The following is a 14,074-nucleotide window of genomic DNA, read 5'->3' as shown; positions in this document are numbered from 1 at the left end:
AATGGAAGTCTTCTCTTCATGCCCTTTCGTATCTTGGTTGATTTGTGTTCTAAATATTTCAAATTTTGTTCTAAATGATCTGTGTTGTCACCCTCCCACTTTTGTTGTTAAATATTTTCCTGTTTAGACAGCCTATCCACTAGAGGCTTGCATTCCATTCTCCTGAGATGGAAGCTATAAAAACTGTAAAGCCTCTTCTCCCCATAGATGGAACAACCTTTCCTAAAAATGAAACACTCTTCCTTACACCACTTCTCTTGCAAGCAGTTCACTTCCTAAACTCATCAGTCATTTATCTGTAAGGCAAGAAGTGTATCTGAGATGATCAGTTGGACATTGTTCTCCTTTAGCACCTTCCTCAATAATTTGTGAGGTATCTGATTAAACTGTAATATTAGTGGTGATATGTACTATCACCAATGGACTGTTGACCACTGACTTCAGAAGTCTATTTAATCTTAAATGCCAAATCTCATATTTTGGCATTGAGAAAACAATAGCCATCCTACTGTCTGCCCCTCCTTTGCTCAAGGGTGATTCACTGATTAGGTCTCTAACCTCCACTTTGAGAGAGATTGGATCAGCCACAATCATCTTGTGTTAAATTGGTAAATCACTATTAAGTGTTTTAATATCTTTTTTTCCCTTCCAATGCAAGAATCTCTTCTTCCAGTACAGTTACCACCTTGAACTTCATACACAGGAGGAACCTTCTGGCTTCAGGCAGGGTAAAAAAATAAAATTTGTCAATTGCAGATTACATGGTCACTGATCTGTTTCTGGTCCTTATGGTACTAAGCTTGGAACTCAACTTAGAAATAAAGTTCCAAAGAACCTTCACAAACCTCTTCCAAAACTTCTGTTTGCTTGGCAAGTTTGTGACTTCATAGGAAATGATCATAAAAAGTGAAAATCAATGCAATATCATATGATTAATGTAGAGTTTAATGAATCATCTATATCCTAAAAAGTGCCACATGATTTAACAATGTGGCAGCATCTAGGATCATCTCTATTGAATCATCCTGATATTGGGTCTCTGCATATTGTAAATATTTACAGTGTATTAACAGGTGTGCTAGGATTTTTGTTAGCTCCCATCAATAGGTCAGGTTGGAATATTTCTCTTGGCAAAACCTATTGGACCTTTGGATAGAGACAAATTGCACAGAAAACCTTCAGATCAGCCAAACTGAAGAAGAAAGGTTGTTATTTGATGTACTGGGAAAGAGGAGAAAAGCTGCATTTTTATATAGCGTGTGTGTGTGTCCTATGTACAGAGCAGGATACAGAAAACAAATTTAACCTATAAATATGAAGATCAATTCAGAAGTTGCAAATGTATAATTCAGTCATGTTTTTCACAACACAAACATATATTGAATGTGCCTTTTTATAACACATAATAATAGTACTTTGATTTTCCCTGGCATTTATTTTGACATTTTAATTCTAAATCTTTCATTTTAAAAAAAGTGAATTTATCATCTTTACAGCAAAGTAAAAACACATACTATGTTTCCTTTTGGGATTTTGTCACTATTTTGCTCCTTACTTTTGTGACTTATTATCTTTTCTAGTATGACATTCCTTTTAGAGGTATGAATTAGCATATCATTTTTATAGAATCAAAAGTTCAAGATTTTCCCTGCAGACTTGGAGTATATAGGGCAATGTATTGGAGAGTTTAATATTATGAGCTAGGAAAAGTCTCATGCTGTCTTGGCTATAAATAAATATAAATGTTAAAAATCCAAATTTATATATCTGGAAAACAAACATACATTTAAAATCAGGACATTCAGAAACCAGCCACTCCAATCTTCTTTATTTCATTAAATGTATTGGGGATGTTCGAAGTTTTCTTGAAAAAAAAACAACTTGTTTTTTGTTTGTTTGTTTGTTTGTTTTAGCACACAGAAAAGCCAGAGACTTCTAGGGACTTTTCTAAGTTTGTTGAATTTGGATAGAAAGCACTTAGATATTACAGTATTGTAACCTGAGGTAGATAGACACAGAAAAATATAGTATTGGTATTTAGAAAGAAAATACATAATAGAAATTAGCTGTCTCCCAGCCACTCCTTTCATATTATTCCTACATATACCTCTTCTTGCTATAGGCAAGGTTGGAAGAGGGGTAGGGAAGGGAAGCAGAATTGGACACATTCTTCTGCCATTGTCGTTAATAATGAGCTAATACTTCAGTCTGACTTTAAAGAGATGGGACATAAGGTGGTTTTTCTTTCTTAGCATTGCTTCCTAATTCCACCTGAGATGATGATTGCATTATTGGCAGATTAATCTAGACCTGCCACACTAGACAATGTTAGGCTATTTATGGGGGAAAGGCCTGAATTCAGCATACTATCACCTTTAAGAAAGGAAAGAATTAGAAGTGATTTAAAAACATATGCAATATTTCAGCAGGTATTACAGTTATATGGATGTCAGCATGCTGCTGAGCTCTATTAGATTATTATGATAACTTTAATTTGTATTGGAATGTCTTTGCAAAGGCCTCCTCTGTCATTCTTTTAAGAAATTAAAACATTTTAAAAGCAAAACTGTGAGAGATTGCCCAGAGAGCAGAACTGAAAAGGCAAATTTTAACAATTGTTTCTGAGACTTCAGAGGGAAAAGTGTCACATTTTTATAAGCTCTGTTTCCACAGGCATATAAACAACTCATCATCACCTATCAGAAGTGGGATTTGAAATTGAAGTTCAAATCCTAATTTTCTGTGTTACAGGGTCTCCAATCTTCCATAGAGGGTTATTTAGCACACTTACTAAACAGTGTTGTATTTCACAAACACCTAGCAAAATAAAGATGCCTCATGAGGGCAGGAATGAAAATCAATTATTAATGTATATAGTCTTTTAAAAAAAACCTCTTTAAATAATATTTATAGAACATATTCTAGCCTAGATGCAATTCACCTTTCATATATTAATTATAATAGCTTTCTAGTACCTCCAGAAATAAGTCCCTTTTTATCTGTAATTTATAAATGAGGAATCTGATAAAGAAAAGTGATATGCCTGAGATATCCTCTAGACAGGAACAAAACCAAGTTAACATAGTTCTGTTTGCTGCTTTTTCCAAATGATCAACCTCATCTCACTCTTTCCTGTTATAACTTTAAGTTTATAAGTTGTTGTTGTTGTTTTTGCTAAAGTGGTGCCAAATAACGAAAATGGCATTAGAGTCTTTGAAAGGAGTAGTACAGCAGCAAGAGAAGAAAGTTAACTCTCTGGTCCATATTTCTTGCATGATTCAGCATTAAAACTAAAACTGTGCAATAGTTCCAGTTCTATATTGTTATAGAGTTGCAAAACAGCATTTAATGATTTAGAAAACACAGAATCATATATGTAATGCTGGAGGGAACATTAAAGGAACTCCTGCAATACAGAGGCAGGGATTAAATATCTCTAGGTCATATGATGAGACACCCATACTTTGGTACATGGAATATCAAGCACAGAGTTGTGATTAACAATAATAGTACTATCTAAAAACTGAGGGAAGAATATAAGCCATTATAGTAATATGTTATACCTATAATATGCCGTAGATATCTGTCTTCATGTTTAATATAAAGAAATTCAGAAAAATCTCCATGTGTATTGGAGTACAAATCGAGAGGAGGTAAACTGAAATTTTACAAAACAAAACATTCAAACTTATCAGAGAGATGAAAGATGAAGGATAGCCTGTTTTTGATATTGAGATTACAAGGAAAAATTCAATAGTTCACCACAAACAGACTGCAGTGAGGCTAAGGGAGAAAAGGAGCACCACACAAACCTTTAGGTTCCTCTAAATATGTTACAGATGACCAATACCAACATGTGTTTATGCCTCCTTGATATTTCACAATATATGGAAGTGTCAAATGCTATGTTCCTTTACTAGTTACTCCCTGAGGAAGTGGAGTTAAGCCAATCTTCCTCCTTCCTTACCCATTAGGGGAATATCACTTATAATAACATTAGAATGTCACATTTTCTGAATGGAATCAATTTCTCTATTGCATCAAAATGGAAGTGTGGTGCCTTTTAATATCACTGCCTAAAACTTTCTATTGAATCCACATAACATTATTATCCGAAATGTTCCAGTGGTGAAAGCTACTGAATTTAATATTGATACATTGTATTTTACAACTTTCAGCACATTTAATATAAACATGAGTTTTATTTTCAGTGTTTATTGACATCTCAAGTACCAGGTATTCTTGCTGACATATTGTAATTTAAGATATTCTAAAAGTACTATATTCTCTAGTGGGGAAGTGTGAAGAATTTAATTCTGCTTAATTCAACTGGTCATGATGGTTACGTTCATTTAGATAGACTGTATTTACTTATTGATATCCTAATGAGCAATTTTTCAGAAGAATCTGATGCTGATTCCACAAAAAATGTTTCACATATGCTTCATCTAACCTGTCAAAATGCTCACTCTTAACAACAAAGCTCTAATTTTAATCATGTTTTGGGTTGATTTACATTGACTCCAACATATGTGCCTAATCTGGTTAAAATAAATGTGAATATCTTTATTTATATAGGCAATTCTGATTAGAGAATCTACATTATTTTTTAAAAACAGTTGTTTTCCATTTTAAAAGTGTGTGGTGTGTTACAAAAATGTAATTCTAAAAGAATATGTATTAAAATATTCCGGGTAACTCTAGTCCTTATATAACAAATTTACATATACATACATGTTTGCAGAATCAGCATCTTACAAGGAACTATGTTAGTTATCATTTTTAAAGTTAATATGACTTGAACATGTACAGTAATGAACTAGTGAAGCCCTAAGACAGCCTCTTTTATAAATGAATCGCTGACATTTCTTAAAAAACAAAGTAAAAGAGGAACAGCTTTATTTCAGTGACTCTTGCACTGAAAGATTTCCCAGTTTTGTAGATTTACTTGCTCACACTGTCATTTTTAATCTATTAACTGATTATATAGACTCTGAATCATGGCAGCCAGTGCCTTCTGCATCCATACAAAAAATCCAAAGATTTGTCAAGTGCACAATTAATAATGCAGACTTGACTTTTGCTAATAGAGTATAAAATCAAGGAAGAGCTTGAGTGAAAACAATAGGGCTACAATGCAAATGCAAACAAAATGTCATTGTTCTGCAAATGAATTTTAATAACCTCTACTCTTTCCTCCTTCAAATCTTTTCTAAGAAACAACCTCTACAGTGATTCCCATGGTTGGGTGCCTAATGATAATTGCTTGGCAGATGGCTTATTAAGATTCATTAATATTTCTTTGTCAATTTCTTAAATTCTCCCCCGCTTTATTTTTGTCTCCTTAGTTATTGCTGTACCCCTTTTCTGTCTTCTCCTGCTGTTTTTTAAAACTCCCTCTTCCATCTCGCTCCAATCCTGCAAATGACTTCACAAGAGTCTACTGCTGTACCCATGCAAAATCCCATTGATTTTAGTTGGACTCCACACCAGCACAACATGGAGCGCAAATGGAATAACTTGCAAGATCTGGGCCTATGACCATTAGCTACTTGTGGCAATAATTTTTTTAAAAATTGTAATTGCCCAGCACAATTAGGCCCTGTTTCTGATTTCAGCTTCTGGCCATTACTGTTGTAGTAATGACTTAATACATTGATCAGTGTATGAGATCTGTTCATGGATGCCACTATAGGAAATGCAAAGTACTTTTACTGTTAGCTTATTATAAATGGCTCAACCTTAGATAGAGCAAAAGGGATATATTGGTACCTAATAATTCAGTCATCCCTCAGATCTAATTTTCTTTATTGTACAGTATGATCTCCCTATATTTAGTTGGCGTAAAAGTGATAAGAATGGCCATACTGGGTCAAACCAAAGATCCATCTAATCCAGTATCCTGTCTGCCAACAGTGACCAGTCAGATGCCCCAGAGGGAGAGAACCGGTAATCATCAAGTGATCCCTCTCCTGTCATCTATTTTCAGCCTCTGACAGAGGCTAGGGACACCATTCCTACCCATCCTGGCTAATAATTACTGATGGACCTAACCTCCATGAATTTATCCATCAGATTTTGGCTTATTAAGAAAAGAAGGATAGGTCACTTCAGATGTATCATCCACAAACAAATCTCTCACATGAGGAGTACAAAAGCCTGTCTTGAAATCACTTTCACAGAGCTGGCCCTATGAAGGAGCTTCAGAGTTATTGTTCCAAAACTGAACCTGATCAATGCAGATAAATGTTCCAAAAGCCATGGTCACTTTGAATATATGTTTTCAACAAGTCTTTAAGTATTCTTTGTTTCCTCTCCAGTTCAGATGATTCTGATGAATATATTGATGTGCATGGAATTGTGTGATTAGGTGAAATAAACTGAGATTTCTTATCTCATGTGATACTTGTCATTTTTGGACACAGATACAGCTCTTCAGATTTCAGTCTCCAGAAGCACCATAGATGTTTGTAATACTTTCAAAGGGAAATCTTTGTCTTACTTTGAACTGGTTAATAATGACTTTGATTGATTTCAAATTTCACTCATCTTCTTACAAATATTTCTGAAAGTTTGTTTGTTTGTTTGTCCTGAAAGATCTCCAAAATGGTAAGAGCTAGAAACACCAAATTTGCACAGATACTACTGATTTCCTAGCTTAAATAACTGGATTGGTTATATCTCGAAATCAGTTCCCCCAATTCCCCCAGAGCCCCAATTGGGCCCACTGATAATTAGCTTTTAGTAGCGCCTGATCATAGGCATTTGCTGGACTCTTCTGTTAAGCATGTCACATAAACTGCAACTATGAGATCCTAGAGGATAAAGCACGTGGGCACCTGCAGCACCATCAAGGGAAGGCCCATGGGGGAGAGGCTGCAATGGGGGCAGAGAATCAGCAGCCTTCTCTGTACTAGGGCACCAGCAGGTCTCCAGGACAGACCCAAATGTGGCTGATGCTGGCGGGGGTCTAGATTTGCTAATTGTGGCTAGGAGAAGCCTCCAGCTATCACAGTGTTTCAACATCGTTATGCAGCTGAGCTACGACTGAACCCCTTCTGGAAATTAAAGTTGCTTCCCTCCCCCCACAGCCAAATGAGCCATCCCACCACTCACCCTCCTTTGGGCTGCGTGCGTTTTCCTGGCAGGGCTGTGTGCATTATCCACAAGTGACACGGGCACTATGCACTTTGCAGGATTCAGCTCACAGTACAAAGAGTAGGTGGGCAGGAGGACAAGGTTTTGAGCACCATAGAGCCTGAGGAGGACACAGTACACTCAGAACACCCTGTTCTCATTAGAACAGGTACGTTCAGGTGCTGAATGTTCTGATCATCTAGGGTACGTCTACACTACAGCGCTAATTCGAACTAACTTAGTTCAAATTAGTTAATTCGAACTAAGCTAATTCGAACTAACGCATCTAGAACTAAAAACTAGTTCGAATTAGCGTTTTTCTAATTCGAACTAGCGCGTCCACATTAAGTGGACCCTGAACCAGGCTTAAGGATGGCCGGAAGCAGTGCCGGCAAGGCATCAGAGGAGGACTTAGAGTGTGGAGATGCTGTCTCAGGCTAGCCGAGGGCTGTGCTTAAAGGTTCCCGACCCTCACCCCGGACAGACAGTTCTCAGGGTGCCCCGCATGCAAAGCAGTCCTGGCTTGGATTGCCCGGAGTACCCACACTGGGCACATCACAGCACTTGGCCATCAGACTGGCTGCACTTGCCGCAGGCTGCCATCTGGGGAGAGGGGGCAATTGGGGGGCTGCAGGAGAGCTTCCACCCCCAGAAGCCCGCAGAGCCAGTCCAGTCCTCCTCATCGGGGGCGCGTACCCCATTCCTCCCTCACCTACTTCCACTTACCCTTCCCTAGCCCCTCTTCTTGATGTACAAAATAAAGGATAATTGTGTTAAAAAAATGGAATCTGTCTTTATTGAACAAAACTGGGGGAGACTGGGAAAAGGAGGTGGGAGAGGGGAAGAGAGAGGGTGGGAGAGGGGAGAGCAACTAAAATGATCAGGGGTTGGGAACAGGTCCCATATGAAGAGAGGCTAAAGAGACTGGGACTTTTCAGCTTAGAAAAGAGGAGACAGAGGGGGGACAAGATAGAGGTCTCTAAAAGCAGGAGTTGGGTGGAGAAGGTGCATACAGAAAAGTTCTTCATTAGTTCCCATAAAGAAGGACTAGAGGACACCAAAGGAAAGGAATGGGTAGCAGGCTTCAAACTAGTAACAGAAAGTTGTTCTTCACAAAGCAAAGAGTCAACCTGTGGAACTCCTTGCTGCAGGAGGCTGTGAAGGCTAGAACTAGAACAGAGTTTAAAGGGACGTGAGATCAAGTCATGGAGGTTGGGTCCATGGAGTGGTATTAGCCAGGGGGTAGGAGTGGTGTCCCTGCCCAAAGTTTGTGGAAGGCTGGAGAGGGATGGCATGAGACAAATGGCTTGGTCACTGTCTTCGGTCCATCCCCTCCAGGGTCCCTAGGGTTGGCCACTGTCGGCAGACAGGCTACTGGGCTAGATGGACCTTTGCTCTGACCCAGGACGGCCATTGTAAGCTCATTGTAAGTGTAGACATACCCCTAGAGATCACTAATTGCATATGGTCTGAAGGTGTTTCACTTTGATCAAATCAACTGGTCCAGCTGCCACTGGGAAGTACATTCAGGTTGCCCCATGGAGCATGCACTGAAGGCACTCGGGGAGTGGCTACTTGGGGAGCAGTCATTTGCTGCTGCTGCAGAGCCCAAGAGACATCCTCTCCATTTCTCAGGGCTTCTGGCAAGGAGGCTGCAGGCATTGGTTTGCATAGAGTCTTTAAGGGAAGATTGGCCTTCCTGATTTGTGGTATTTGTCGTTTTGTGAGCACATCACTAGCTATGCTAATTTCTTAAAGTATTTCCAATAAAATATGCTATCTTAATGTTATTGACGTAGTTCATTCATCACATCTTTTACTATATTTTCCCTGGGCGATGCGGGGAATTTCTGTTAGTATTAAATATAAAGGCTCCTCCAGACCTCGGACTAATATATTCAGAAGTTCGTCTTCCATGTTAACGAAAATGAGACTTGTTGTCAGAAGTCAGCTGTAACAACTTGCTAAGCAGGAGCAAAAGCAAATCTACTGTGTGACTAACACAATATATAGAAGAAGCCAATGTACTTCTTCCACTCTTGTCTTCTCTTCTGCTTGAGAGATGTTGTATCTCTCAAGCAAAAACCTCCTGCCTGTGTCATTGTTAACCCCAGTGCTCTCCTTTGATATTTCAGGGTGTGTCCAGTTCAGTTTATTACAAAAATTGTAGAACTCTTGATGGTATCAGCCTTAAGTGTCTTTTGTTGTATGCTGTACTCTTGGGGCTGCCATGTTGGGCGTTTCTTTTATTATGCAGTTACATGACAAATAAGGTACTCTCATCACTAGAGGGAGCACTTGTCCTAAAATACAAGAGCTACATATTGTATAGATCTATGCATTTCCTGCTCAAGAATGAATCTGATTATGTTTCCAAAGCAGATTGGAGTGACCTAAATCAGAAATGAAATGACTAGAAAATGGGTTTTCTGAGAGGATATGGATTGCAGAGCAGGAATGAAAGAAGTCAGGGAGAGAAGAGGTATATAGGAAGGAGGCAGAGATGCAGCTTAATGCAGATGGCTCAACTTGGTGACACTCTATACAGCAGTACCATGGGGAGCTGAGGACTGGGGTATGTATGTGTGGTAGCAGCATAGGGAAATGTGAGTTCTAGGGAAACTAAGCAGGGCTAAAGACTGTCAACAGAGCTTTGAGGCAGCATGACAGGGGCATCAAGATTTTGGAGAGGACTGAGACTGGGAAATTGAGCAAATATGTGGGGGAAGAGGTCTGTGTGTGCTCAAAGTGGGTGGAAGAGGACAGTTGAGGCTGCAAAGGTGGTGTGAGGCTACAGATGCAATCTTCTGTACTAAGACATGGGAAGTTGAAATGGCTACTCAAGGAAAGCTATTTCAAATCTCTGGTACACTGAGACGGTAACATAATATGGGTGTTCTTGATGCACCAGTGCCTCCACTCACTGAAACTCTGTCCACTCCCACTTCATCTCCACTCATCTTCTTTCTCCCACAACACTAACACCCTTCCTCATTTCTCTCATCCCAGAGAATGAGGAGCTCCGAGGTGCAGGAATTGTTAGACATGGAAGTCTAATTTTACCTTCGCTATTTTTGAACATTCAATCTTGACAGCTCAACAAAGTATACTAGCTCATCTATCTATCTATCTATCTATCTATCTATCTATCTATCTATCTAACCTGCATTCTATTGCACCATCCAGAAGAGCAGTATCAGATAAATAAATCACTGTAAATCACTGATCAGATTCACTGTGTGTGCATCTAAAGTCCTGATCTTGAATTCAGTGGCTCCAGGATCAGACCCTGTATACCCACTCATATCTTTCTGGTGAAAATCACTAGTGGGACATGGATGAGCACTTAAAATGTTAATACCTGGTGAACTGGTCAGTATTTCAAGAAATATCATTTATCTTTGCTAATGTCTCATACCATCACTTTATGTTCATTCAACCATACAAGATCCTTTTTATAGGAAGTTCTCCATACTCATGTACATATTTTAACTGTGGATAATTTCTCTGTCTCTTATTTCTATTTTGATACCACACTTCCTTAGTGGTAAAACTTTTTAAAACATGATTTTCAATTCAGACTCCTTATATAACAGGAGAATTTATGCATAAACTAAAGTTCATTTCTCCCTTATTGGTAGGGGTTTTTTTTCCTATTGGAAAGAACATTGCTGTGAGTTGGCCCACGGACTAGGGTAGGGGAGAGCGATAAGGCAAGATGAATTTATGAACAACTCTCTTTTCTTCCCTTGGGTATGTTATCTTTTGAAGAGAAGCTCTGTAGAATCAGAGAGGGTATGTCTACACTACCCTCCTAGTTCGAACTAGGAGGGTAATGTATGCATACCGCACTTGCTAATGAAGCCCGGGATTTGAATTTCCCGGGCTTCATTAGCATAAGCGGGGAGCCGCCATTTTTAAATCCCCGCTGCTTCGAACCCCGTGTAGCGCGGCTACACGGGGCTCGAACTAGGTAGTTCGGACTAGGGTGCCTATTCCGAACTACCGGTACACCTCGTTTCACGAGGAGTAACGGTAGTTCGGAATAGGACCCTAGTCCGAACTACCTAGTTCGAGCCCCGTGTAGCCGCGCTACACGGGGTTCGAAGCAGCGGGGATTTAAAAATGGCGGCTCCCCGCTTATGCTAATGAAGCCCGGGAAATTCAAATCCCGGGCTTCATTAGCAAGTGCGGTATGCATACATTACCCCGCTAGTTCGAACTAGCGGGGTAGTGTAGACATACCCATTGTGTGTACCACTTTCTTCCCTTTCACTATTCTCACTCCTCTACCCCCTAACATCTAGCCTCCTCTCTGTTCAAATCTCAGACACAACACCTCATTGGGATCCAGAGATGGGTTGGAAGACAGACATCTTTGCTCTCTTCCAAGAGGGGGAAAGCTACACGTGGAGGTATCCCTCTGATCTTAGCTAATGTATTTATTTTTATACATTTTGAAACAGGTATCGTTCTATCCTGTTTGAAGGAGTTGAGGATGCCTATGCAAAATGATGGTGGTTAAAAGTAAGTTTTAGCTGCCAAATAGTGATGCCTAGTGAATCATTCTACTTAAGCATGTTAAGTCTTTGCCAGTTGCTTTATTCCTTTCACATTTGCAAAGATCTTGTTTCTGTCCTCACAAGTGCAGCTGTTTTCCTGTTGAAGTCTAAAATGGGTAAACGTTGGTACAAACTCATTTGCATCAAAAATACCAAGTTGATCTGAAAGTAATCTAAGAACAAATAGCCAAGGCTTCAGAACATATATTTGGCTATATTCTCTTTTAATGAATATTAAATGAGAGTCCTCATAATTAAGACACCGTTATGGTCCTTGTGTTTTGATGTTAAAACTGTCAGATTTGTATGTTAAGGGTTTGAAGGTATTTTTAGCTATTCATTATTAACTACTAGAAGATAGTTTGCCACAGGTTTTGTACCTCAGGGTTTTATTTAAGGCTCATCATATTTTTAATTAAAGAAAAACCAGTTCCAAATATCCCTAAATGTACTTGAAGATGAATGTGTATCCAATTCATTCTGAAATGAATGTGTATCCAAATTTTATGTCTGGATATTTATCTGGTTGAATCAAATCTGGAATGCTGAATATTCCCAGTTATGAGGTGAGATTGTATCTTGCCCTATTCACCAAGGCAACGGATAATAGCAACATAAGGACATAGTGTAGCTTTAACGTGGAAGGTTAAAGAGAACCATATCTGTGGAGTAGCAAGGGTGTAGAAGTGTGTAATGGTGGAGAATTTCTACAATCTGCACAATGTGCTCACCACCATGGAAGGGTAGCTAACCTTGGTCAGGTAAAAGACAGGAACAGATTGCATCTCTCCCTAGAACAAGTGTCTTGCTCATGGGGATGCACAATATGTGCTATCTCTTCCTCAGAGTTTAAAGTAAAAGCATAACTGTGCCCATAACAAGTGGGAAGAAAGTGTTGAGCAAAATTAGTCCACAAGCAACTCATGTATATTATATGTTTGCACCAAAGTATTCACTGGTTTTTAAAAGAAAATAACATTTATTATGAAGAACCAGTTTGTTTTCAGTTGACTGGAAGACAGGAAAAAACTTTAAATCAGAGCCTTCTGTGGCGTAGGTAGTTGGCTCACCATTAAGATTGATTCTAATACTGAAAATGAACCAAGCTAGTTGTCTGTGCATCTGGTCCCTGGAATAAGACTGTGGTGTAAAGAGAACAACTTTTCTAGGAAGAAACAATATAGTAGGATTGATTATTACTGTCTCTTTTTAGGTATTTTTCCCCACCCTGGATTACCCGAGAAATGAGAATAAATTACCTCACTTCAGAAAGAAAAGAAAAAAGAAATCCTCATCAAGGCTTTTGTGTCACATTAATTTTAAAATATGTTTTGTGAGAAAAGATAAAGTTGGTGATAAATTGACTGTGTTGGGTTGATTTTTACTCTAAATCCACTCTGAAAGGATTGCTATAAGTCTTATTAAAATAGCAAATATTTTAAAATGGTAATGTATGGCCTGTCTCTGCAATGGAAACAAATTATACATTCTAAGTGTAAGGAATAGAATTTTGTGCTATTGCCATTAACAAGTTATTCCAGCAAAGGTGCTTTTGGAGTAATCAGTTATAAAATGCACATTATTTGTATTATGGTAGAGACCTCAGGAGGGATGAGGGCCTCCAATTGGAATGGACAAGTCAGAGATTAAGAGAAAAGATGCATTAGTTTCGCCATTTTACAGATGGGGAATTGAGGGATTAAATGTTGCACAAGGTCACAAATTGGGTCAAACATAGAGGGCCATACCTACCAATTGCGGTGCCCTACACAACCCAAGAACCTGGGGAGAAGAGGAGATGCACTCAAAGACTGCAAGGCTGGTGGTTCAAGGTCTGTGGTGGGCAGGTTCCAGAGGCTAGAGTTACAGGAGTCAGAAGCAGGGCAGGAGGCTCACCTGATAACAGGAGAGATGATGGGAGGCCCAGGTGGCAGCAAGAATGACTGTTTCTTCTTCCTTTGTGGAAAGAGCTGGTGAGCAGCAACCACCCAATCTCTGCATTTTGCAGCCTGGGCGAGAACTGATGGGGGCCGATGCTGACAGTGGGGATTGGGCCTGCCCCAGTACTCATCAGTGGTGGTGGTAAATGGAGAGATCCAGCACCAGCCTGCTCTGTTCCCCAGCTCACAGACAAGCACTGGAGGGGTGTGTGGAACCATCCCCCTTCATTCCTTGGCAATGGGAGGGGGAGAAATACAGATGGGAGCTGTGATTACAGGAGCACAGTGGATTGGTGCCAGATTGCTCCATTTCTTGCCACTGCTAGTGAGTGTGAGGTGTGGGGGTGACCCCCGATGTCAGAGTCAGCCATCCCTTGATGGTTCCCTGGGCAGCATGTCTTGGGAGAGGAGGTGGAATGGGGGCAGGGCAGAGGG

At 39.6% G+C, this 14,074-nt stretch overlaps 1 long non-coding RNA gene across 2 annotated transcripts in view; it reads left to right on the top strand.

Moving 5' to 3' along the window:
• LOC149524542 (uncharacterized) overlaps window positions 1-13,064 on the top strand; it is a 189,563-nt gene extending 176,499 nt beyond the window's left edge. For both annotated transcript variants that reach the window (XR_016349460.1, XR_016349459.1), the window contains 2 exons: window positions 11,604-11,664; window positions 12,913-13,064. This is a non-coding gene — a long non-coding RNA (uncharacterized LOC149524542). The remainder of the gene's footprint in view (window positions 1-11,603; window positions 11,665-12,912) is intronic.
• Window positions 13,065-14,074: the final 1,010 nt, after the last annotated feature.

Source organism: Pelodiscus sinensis, chromosome 4 (assembly GCF_052426305.1).
Source record: "Pelodiscus sinensis isolate ZL-2025 chromosome 4, ASM5242630v1, whole genome shotgun sequence".
In the NCBI taxonomy this organism is placed as follows: domain Eukaryota; kingdom Metazoa; phylum Chordata; order Testudines; family Trionychidae; genus Pelodiscus; species Pelodiscus sinensis.
The sequence above is the reverse complement of the archived record's forward strand: the minus strand, read 5'-3'. Positions and strand labels throughout refer to the sequence as shown.